The following is an 8,858-nucleotide window of genomic DNA, read 5'->3' as shown; positions in this document are numbered from 1 at the left end:
CCCTCAAACCGAAACGATTCGTACAATATTTCGTCCTCGGATTTATGCAGCGTCCCATATTTCCTCATTATCGAAATCGGAATGAAAGTTGACAGTCTATTTAAAGCCAGGCCTCCATCACGGGCTTTGGCATAAAGCACTCCATCCGTGATGGATTGCGGAAGGTGTAAAATCTTTTTCGCTGCGCTTTTAATAATATTGTCTAATTTGTTAAGATAATTAATAGAAACTTCCGATAAAATTAGATAAAAATACAGTCTAGGAATAAAATATGTTTTTAAAAGTTCTATTTTCTGTATTTTCTATTTTCTATTTTTTATTTTCCTGCACTGCGCTGTAACATTCTAAGTTCTGCGTCTTTCCAAAATGGCCAACATTTTGCAATAAAAACTTTCAACTTGTTTGAAGGACATTATTCAAGGCTGTGATGTTTTAATTGTAGCACAGTGGGAACATTTTACGGCATCTTTCATTTTCGCTGCCAGTTGTAAATACTTTTCTAGTGCCACTTTTTAAATAGCCCTGCGCTTAAGGAATTGTATCATCACTGAACCATGTTTATTCCTTCACTTCTCAGAATCGCTCTGTTCTGCTTTTGGATATTGACTTGTCTTATCAGATGTATTGGTTTTTTCTAGATTGAGATTTTGCTTAGACTGCAATACTTGTGATGGGGAGTCATCAGTAAGACCTACTTCGATACAGTCACATATTAATTCTGTTTTTTAGCTTTTCATATTGCATATTCATTATGCAAAGGTCATTAATAAAAGCATCTACTAGTTCATTAGGTTTTTGGACCTTTCTGTTGAATTTGTCTCTTTTTAGAACCTTGTTGCTTCTCAGGTTGAGATAATTATTAAAGGCTTTTAAGATTCTTTCAATGTAACTGATATTTCATAAATGCCTTATCTCGCAATAACATCATGTGCTCCTCCTCCTGTGGAATAAAGCCATCTGTTGTCATGTTGTACTTCAGGTCTGTGTCTAATTTTAAAACAATTCTACATCTCAAAGAATTTTGTCTCCAAATCCCCACGTCTGAGTTTGATTTGGTCCTTTCAAGTATGCGAATCTCTCCAGTAGCATAAACTCAGGATTCACGGCTTTCTTAAGTTTTCTAATTTACTTGGAGTTTTAAGGAAATTTTCCATATTGAAACTTTTTCTGCACAGTTCAGCCTCACCTTAACTCCCATTGTGATCCTGCCTTCCCTTAAAGAATCTTTCTACCAGGTTGGGGATTTCACTTTAAATCATGCAACCTAATTTAATAATCCCATCGCTCCTTGTTCTCAAACCATTTGATATATGCAGGTGCCTATTGAATTCCTCGTCCTTTTTACCTGTGGACCCACATGTGAAATGTATCAACATCAGATTTGTTTGAAGCTGCCATTTCTGGGGAACAAAATTTCCCAGTGTGGCTTGTCCAGCATGCTGTTAAAATAATATTTTATCCTGTTTAAAGAGCTTTGTCGTTGTTTGGTTTTCTGAATTGAAGCCTGGATTGCTGGATTGGAACGTTCTTCATACCACCAGACAATGTGATACAGCCTGAATGCTTTTGGTCATTGGTTTATGAGTCTGTGTAGCCTCCATTGGGTCTGTGGAGCAGTTTTAGAGTCGTTCACCGCTCCTTTGGATTTATGCAGATGTTTTGCTCGTTTCTTTCCGGTCTGATTTTTCAACCTGCTTAAAAGTTTATTTTCAAAGTTCACAGTTACCTAACACAACTACATCACCATTCACAATGTTTGACTAGTCTAGCTAGAATAGGTTGCTGAGCCTTCAACAGGTTTGAATAATAACTAGTTTATTACATAGCAAGAACTATATACAGTTTTACTGAAGCAGAGTAACTCTGTTGAAGTCACGTTGCTTCTCTGAGTGTCTCCTTCACATGATCTTTTACAACATTGTAGTGAGAGATGTTACTCTCACTGTTCCAGATAGTAAGCCTTTCAAATATTTAAATTACAATTACAGCTTGGTTTATAGCATCAGATACCCATCATACTGACTTGAAACGATGGTCAGAATGTTATGCTTCTCGCAGAAAGGAGATAGCAGACAGGGGGAGGAGTGCATGAGATGAAATGCCATGCCAGTGATGTCATGCTTACCCACGAAGGCCTACATAATGGTCCTCTTCAGCCACTGCTGGGATTCTCCCACTGGCAATGGAGGCATCTTGCTGGGCCTGCCATTGTGGTCCCAGTGAGTCTCGGATCTACCCCATTGTCTGGGCTTTATTATTTGGTGTCTTCTGCAGGGACTGCTGCAATACGAGTTGAGTCAACTGCACCTGGTATGCTTCAAGGACAAGACAGCTTCTGGTCATTTGATTAGCTGCCAGGTCTCTGAGGTGGATCTTCTCCCACATTTGACCCTCGAGTTAATAAAGGTCCTAACAGCCAACAATTGGCTGCAGGGTGACCTGAGAAGATTCAGGTGGATCTGCCACTAACTTTTAAGTTGAGGGTGCTGGTCCTTCATTGGCTGTGCATCAAAATCCTGGAACTCTCTTCCTAATAAAGTGCTCTACACCACATGGATGACAGAAGTTTAAGAAGGCACCTTCTTGAGTAGTTAATTTTGAAATAGTTATGGAGAGGGACAAAACTGGTCCATAGGTTCAAGTTCTAAGTTGGGGTAAGGCGAATTTTGATGGAATTAGACAGGGGCATGCAGGGATTGATTGGAGTAGCTTGTTTGCCAGTAAAGGGACCTCCAGCAAGTGGAAGGCCTTTAAAAGTGAGATAGCCAGAGTTCAAGGTCTATATGTTCCTGTGAGGGTGAAGGGCAAGGTTGGCAGGAATAGGGATCTTTAATGACAAGAGATATTGAGGCTTTGACCAGAAAAATGAATGAAGTGTGGCTCAGGTCCAGGCAGCTGGGTTCAATGGAATCCCTGGAGGTGTATAGGGGATACAGAAGTTTACTGAAGAATGAAATCAGAAGGGCACAAAGGGAGCACGAGATAGCCTTGGCTGGGAAGGTTAGGGTGAATCCAAAAATGAAAAAGAATAATTAGGGAGAGAAAAGGGCCCCTCAAGGACCAAAGCGGACATCTATGTGTAGAACCGCAGGAGATGGATGAGGTTCTCAATGAATATTTCTCCTCTGTGTTTACCATGGAGAAAGACATGAGACTTGAGAAGTTGGGGAAGTTAGTGGTGATATCTTGGGGACAGTCCATATCACAGTAGAGGAGGTGTTGGATGTACTTGAATGTATGAATGTGGATAAATCTCCTGGCCCTGACCAGATATATCCAATAACACTGCAAGAGGCTAGAGAAGAAATTGCGGTGACCCTGGCTGATATTCTTGCATTATTGTTAGCCATAGGTGAGGTCCCAGAAGACTGCAAGGTAGTGAATGTTGTGCCATTATTCAAGAAGAGCTGCAAAGAAAAGCCTGGGAACTATAGACCAGTAAGCTCAACATCTGCGGTGGGCAAGTTACTTGAGAATATTCTGAGAGATAAGATATACATGCATTTGGAATGACAGGGTTTGATTTGGAGTAGTCAGCATGGCTTTGTGAGTGGGAGATCATGCCTCACAAATTTATTGGAGTCCTTTGGTGAAGTGACCAGGAAGGTTGACAAGGTTAGAGCAGTAGAGGTAATCCATATGGATTTCAGTAAGACCTTTGATAAGGTTCTGCATATTAGGCTCCTCTGGAAGTAAGATCGCATGGAATCCAGGCAAGTTGGCAAATTGGATACAAAATTGGCTTGATGGTAGGAAGCAGAGGGTAATGGTGGAAGGATACTTGACAGAACTGGAGGCCTGTGACTTGTCTTGTGCCTCAGGGATCGGCACTGGACCCATTGCTGTTTATTATCTATATCAATGATTTGGATGAGAATGTCCAAGGCACGATTAGTAAGTTTGCTGATGACACTACAATAGGCAGTATTGTGGACAGTGAAAAAGATTATCAGAAATTGCAGCAGGACCTTGATCAGCTGTGGAAGTGGGCTGAGAAATGGCAAATGGAGTTTAATATAGATAAGTGTGAGGTCTTGCATTTTGTAATGTCAAATCAAGGGAGGAGTTTCATGGTGAATGGTAGGGAGTGTAGTGGAACAGAGAGACCTTGGAATTCAAGTTCACAGTTCTCTGGAAGTGGAGTCACGGTACACAGGGCAGTGAAGAAGGCTTTTGGCACTTCATCAGACAGGGCACTGAGTGAAGAAGTTGGGAAGTTATGTTGCAGTTATACAGGAGCTTAGTGAGACTGCACTTGGAGTATTGTGTTCAGTTTTGGTCACCTTGCTATAGGAAGGATGTTACTAAACTGAAAAGAGTGCAGAAGAAATTTACAAGGATGTTGCCTGGACTCAATGGTCTGAGTTATAGGGAAAGGTTGGATAAGCTAGGACTTTTGTCCTGAGAGCGTAGGAGACTGAGGGATGACCTTAAAAAGGTGTATAAGATCATGAGAGGCATGGATAGGATGAATACACTCAGTGTTTTTCCCAAGGTTGGAGAATCGAGGACCAGAGGGCATCAGTTTAAGTTTAGAGAGGAAGAATAGATGGAAACATGAGGGGAAACGTTTTACGCTAGGGGTGGTATGCATATGGAATGAGCTGTCAGCGGAAGTGGTTGAGGCAAGTACATTAACAACAATTAAAAGGCATTTGGACAAATACATGGACAGGAAACGATTAGAAGGATATGGGTCAAGTGCAGGGAAATGGGGTTAGCATGGATAGACATTTTGGTCAGCATGGACCAGTTTGGGCCAAAGGGCCTGTCTCTGTGTTGTAGGACTCTATGACTCTATGACACTATAATGAAGCACTTAGGTTGAAAATTAACTGCTGGTTTGTCATTTCCTAATTGTAAAAACCTAATGTGTGGTCAGTTATTTTACTCACTTCTTTCTTATATCTACCTGATCCTGAAAAGATGGGTTTTGACTCTATTATCCTGTGGGTGAAAACCTTTCTGAAAATAGTTAAAGATCACACAACAACTGGTTATAATCCAACAGGTTTTTTTGGAAGCACCAGCTTTCGGAGTGCTGTTCCTTCATCGGGTGGTTATGGAATTTGATCATAAGAACAGAATTTGCAATAAATTCTGGTGTTGTGTGATTTTTAACTTCGTACACCCCAGTTCAACACCAGCATCTTCAAATCATTTCTGAAAATAAACTTTTGTTTCAGTTGACACATGATTGTGGGGCAGTAGGTTTTCTGGATCCTCAAAGCGGTTTGTTTTTAGTGATAATTAGAGTAGGAGGATTTTGACAATGAAATAAAAGCTTGTCAGTCAAACTGACATCCACTTTCCATACCTGAGACCTACTATCTCTCAGAGAGACCACACTACTTTAATATAATGGTTTTCAAAAAATGTGCAATCTGTCCTTTCGCCTACATAAAGGAAATTTATGAGCAAAATGCTTTGATTCATTTCAATGATGTATTGAGATGTTACACAAGTACAAGTCTTTTTTTGTTTCCTTGTCACAAGCTCCTCAACCAAATACATCATCAAGTAAATATCTGAGTATGTCATCTGTAACAAAAGCTTGTTCATAGAGTCGTAGAATCTTAGAGATGCACAGCATGGAAATAGACCCTTTGGTGCAAGCCATCCAGATATCCTAAACTAATCTAGTCGCATTTGCCAGCACTTGGCCTATACCCCTTTAAACTCTTCCTATTCATATACCCATCCAGATTCTTTTTAAATGTTGTAATTGTACCAGCCTCCACCATTTCCTCTGGCAGCTCATTCCATACATGCACCACCCTCTGTTTGAAAAGGTTGTCCCTTAGGTCCCTTTTAAAAATTTCCCCTCATACATAGCATCTTTTAGATCCTACCACATATGGAGGAAATCTCTAATTACAAATACTGTTGTGGCACTAGTAACATTAGGGTCAGGCTTTCAACTTTTACACTCACTGCACACAATCTGGAACAGGACTACTCTGGATGAAGGAGCAGTGCTCCAAACACTAGTGCTTCCAAATAAACCTGTCGAACTATAACCTGGCATTGTGTGGATTTTAACTCTGGATGTTATGATGTGCCATGTGCTCCTTAATCACCGCCCCTTAGTTGGCATCATGTTGGCTCACTGGTCAGCACTGTTGTCTCGCAGTACCAGGGACACGGGGTTTGATTCCAACCTTGGGTGACTGTCTCTGTAGAGTTTGATTGTTCTCTCTGTGTCTGCATGGGTTTTCACTAAGTACTCCAGATTCCTCCTAGAGTCTAAAGGTGTGTGGTTTAGGTGGACTGACCATACTAAATTGTCCATAGCGTCTAGAGATGTACAGGCTAGGTGGATTAACCATGGTAAACATGGAGTTATGAGGACATGGTAGGGGGCGAGATCTAGGTGTGATCCTCTTTGGAAGCTTGATACAGAGTCAATGGGCTGTACAACCACTTTATGCGCAGTCGAGTTTTCAAGTCTGAGTATCTCTTGGACACTGCAGACTCACCCAAAGTTGTTCTGTTCAGGATATCTTTGGGACTCAGTGGACTCCTTGACCAGTGTATGCAAAATTAATTTACCCAGTTACCCCTGCCTGTATCAGGGAATGGACAACACAGCACGAGGCAACAGTTAGTCAGTTGACAACAAAGGCGAAAATTAAACTTTACAATAATAACAACTCTACTTAATTGAGTAATTTTTAAACCTATAATTGTAACCTTTTTACTTAATAATGTAATGATTTTTATTTGTAACCACTTGACTTGTTAGACATTTGAATACTTCTGAGGTATTCATAGCTTATGCCAGTTTGTCAAATTCTTTGGTTTGCTCCTCCCTCTTTCCCTCCCTCACTCACCCTCCCTCACCTTCCCTCACCCTCATTCTTCCCTCCCTTCATTCCCTCCTCTCCATTCAGAAGTCTAATAACAGCGGGAACACACTGTTGGTACGTGTGTTTAAGCTTTTGTTTTTTCTGCCTGGCAGAAGAGGTTTGAAGAGGTTTTTACCGAGGTAAATGGGGTCTTTGATTAGGTTAGTGGTCTTTCTGAGGCAGCGAGCAGTGTAGATGGAATCAATAAATGGAAGGTTGGCTGGCATGATGGACTGGGCTTTGTTCACATGTCTCTCTAGTTTCTTATAATCCTGGACAGAGCAGTTGCCATATCTGTAATTAGTTTTGTCACCTTGAAATGTTGTTAATGATTTTCAATAGCTTGCTAACAGTGAACCCTTTGTGTCTGCTTTGGGGCCTGGATGTCTGGTTTGGCACAGAATATGTACCTGGTCTTTTGTTTTGCTGAGGCGTGTCTGCCCCAATGGTGATCTGTTTGTCAGGAAATGTTGAATTGCCCTTTTACACTTATTAATGTGTTCTGCTGTCTCTCTGGTTTTCAGTTGTTGGGGCTCGAATCTTACAGGGGCCTGTCTCCAGGCAGAATCGTCTCTGTGTGGTTGTATGTCTTGGACTGAGGTATTCCCAGCGTATCTTGCTTTCTGACCAGTTTCTGGGCCCTGTTCATTTCAGTCATTGTACTTGAATTTCTGGCTTTATGGTTGTTGCAGCCAGTTCATATGAATGATTTTATTTTACTTGAGCAACTGCAGTAGGAATTCTCTGAGATGATCTATATCTCCGACAGGTGACAGGCTCCTTCAGCACACTATTCAAGATCTTACGTCAATCTTAGATCAAGTAGAAGAGGTGACAGGATTAGAGTGGTGTTGGAAATGCACAGCAGGTCAGGTAGCATACGAGGAGCAGGAAAATCGACGTCTCGGGCAGGAGCCCTTCATCAGGAATTCCTGACTCTAACCTCCAGCATCTGCAGTCCTCACTTTTGCCTGGAAGAGTTGACAACCAAGAGAAAATCTAATAGAATGATGAAGCCATCAACCTATTGTGAGGGTCACCACTGACGTCAACAGTTGAAAAAAAGTGTACTGTTTCAGAAACATTATCATCAAGCAAGAAATGGGTATTGCATAACCCCAGCTTCAGTGGCAGAAACTTCTCTTTAACTGGTATGATGTTCTCTACATTGTACCCTCCAACAAGTTAATCTGGTAGAATGTGAAAGGCAAAATTGGTGAAGTATGTTTGCTATAACACAATGATGAGCCAATGGATTGCATCTCTGGTAATTTGGATTAGTGCTTGATAAATATGCAATTAGGTACCAGACCCTGTCAAATAGCAAGTGGCAATTACTCCAACAGCTCCTGAAAGAAGGCAATGAATATGACGTCTTACGATCAGGATCTACAGTTTCTGATGAAGTATCAAGAGATAGTCCAGAAAAGTGATTTATGTGATGCCATGACCCCCTTCACCTCACTGGTATGTCAGATACGGCAGCTACCTTTACTGGTGACTGTATGTACCATAAACATGTCAGGTGTTGATTCACAAGAAAGCATCAGATCTGCAGAACTTCACAACAGTAATAAATAAATATCAAAGAGGACACATTCCTGCTATAAATAAAGGTGGAAACACACCTTCCGTAGGACACATGTCATCCCAGATTACTTATCACTAAGCAGCCTGATGGAAGAATTGACATCTAAAGAGTCAGCAAAGTGACCAAGGTAACCAGTCACATGTTGAGCAGAATTAGCATTAGAACTATTAATGGCTAAGGTGAACTACGTAGCATCTTACATTCGCTCCAATGGGAGCTGTTAGGGTTAGATTCTAAATTATTGTCTCACTTTGTTTTATTAATACTAAATGCCAGATATAATTGGCTGTTATGATGTTCACAGTCACATCACTGGACCCACCTCCATTTATAAGCAGTTTCTGAGACATCACCATGCCAACATATCCCACTGATATTTTAGGTGTGAGTCATCTGTTAACAACTTGTCACAGCACCAA

The sequence above is a fragment of the Chiloscyllium plagiosum genome, unplaced genomic scaffold, assembly GCF_037043375.1.
Source record: "Chiloscyllium plagiosum isolate Xiang-an unplaced genomic scaffold, Cpla_swu_hap1 HiC_scaffold_18, whole genome shotgun sequence".
NCBI classification, from domain to species: Eukaryota; Metazoa; Chordata; class Chondrichthyes; order Orectolobiformes; family Hemiscylliidae; genus Chiloscyllium; species Chiloscyllium plagiosum.
The sequence above is the reverse complement of the archived record's forward strand: the minus strand, read 5'-3'. Positions refer to the sequence as shown.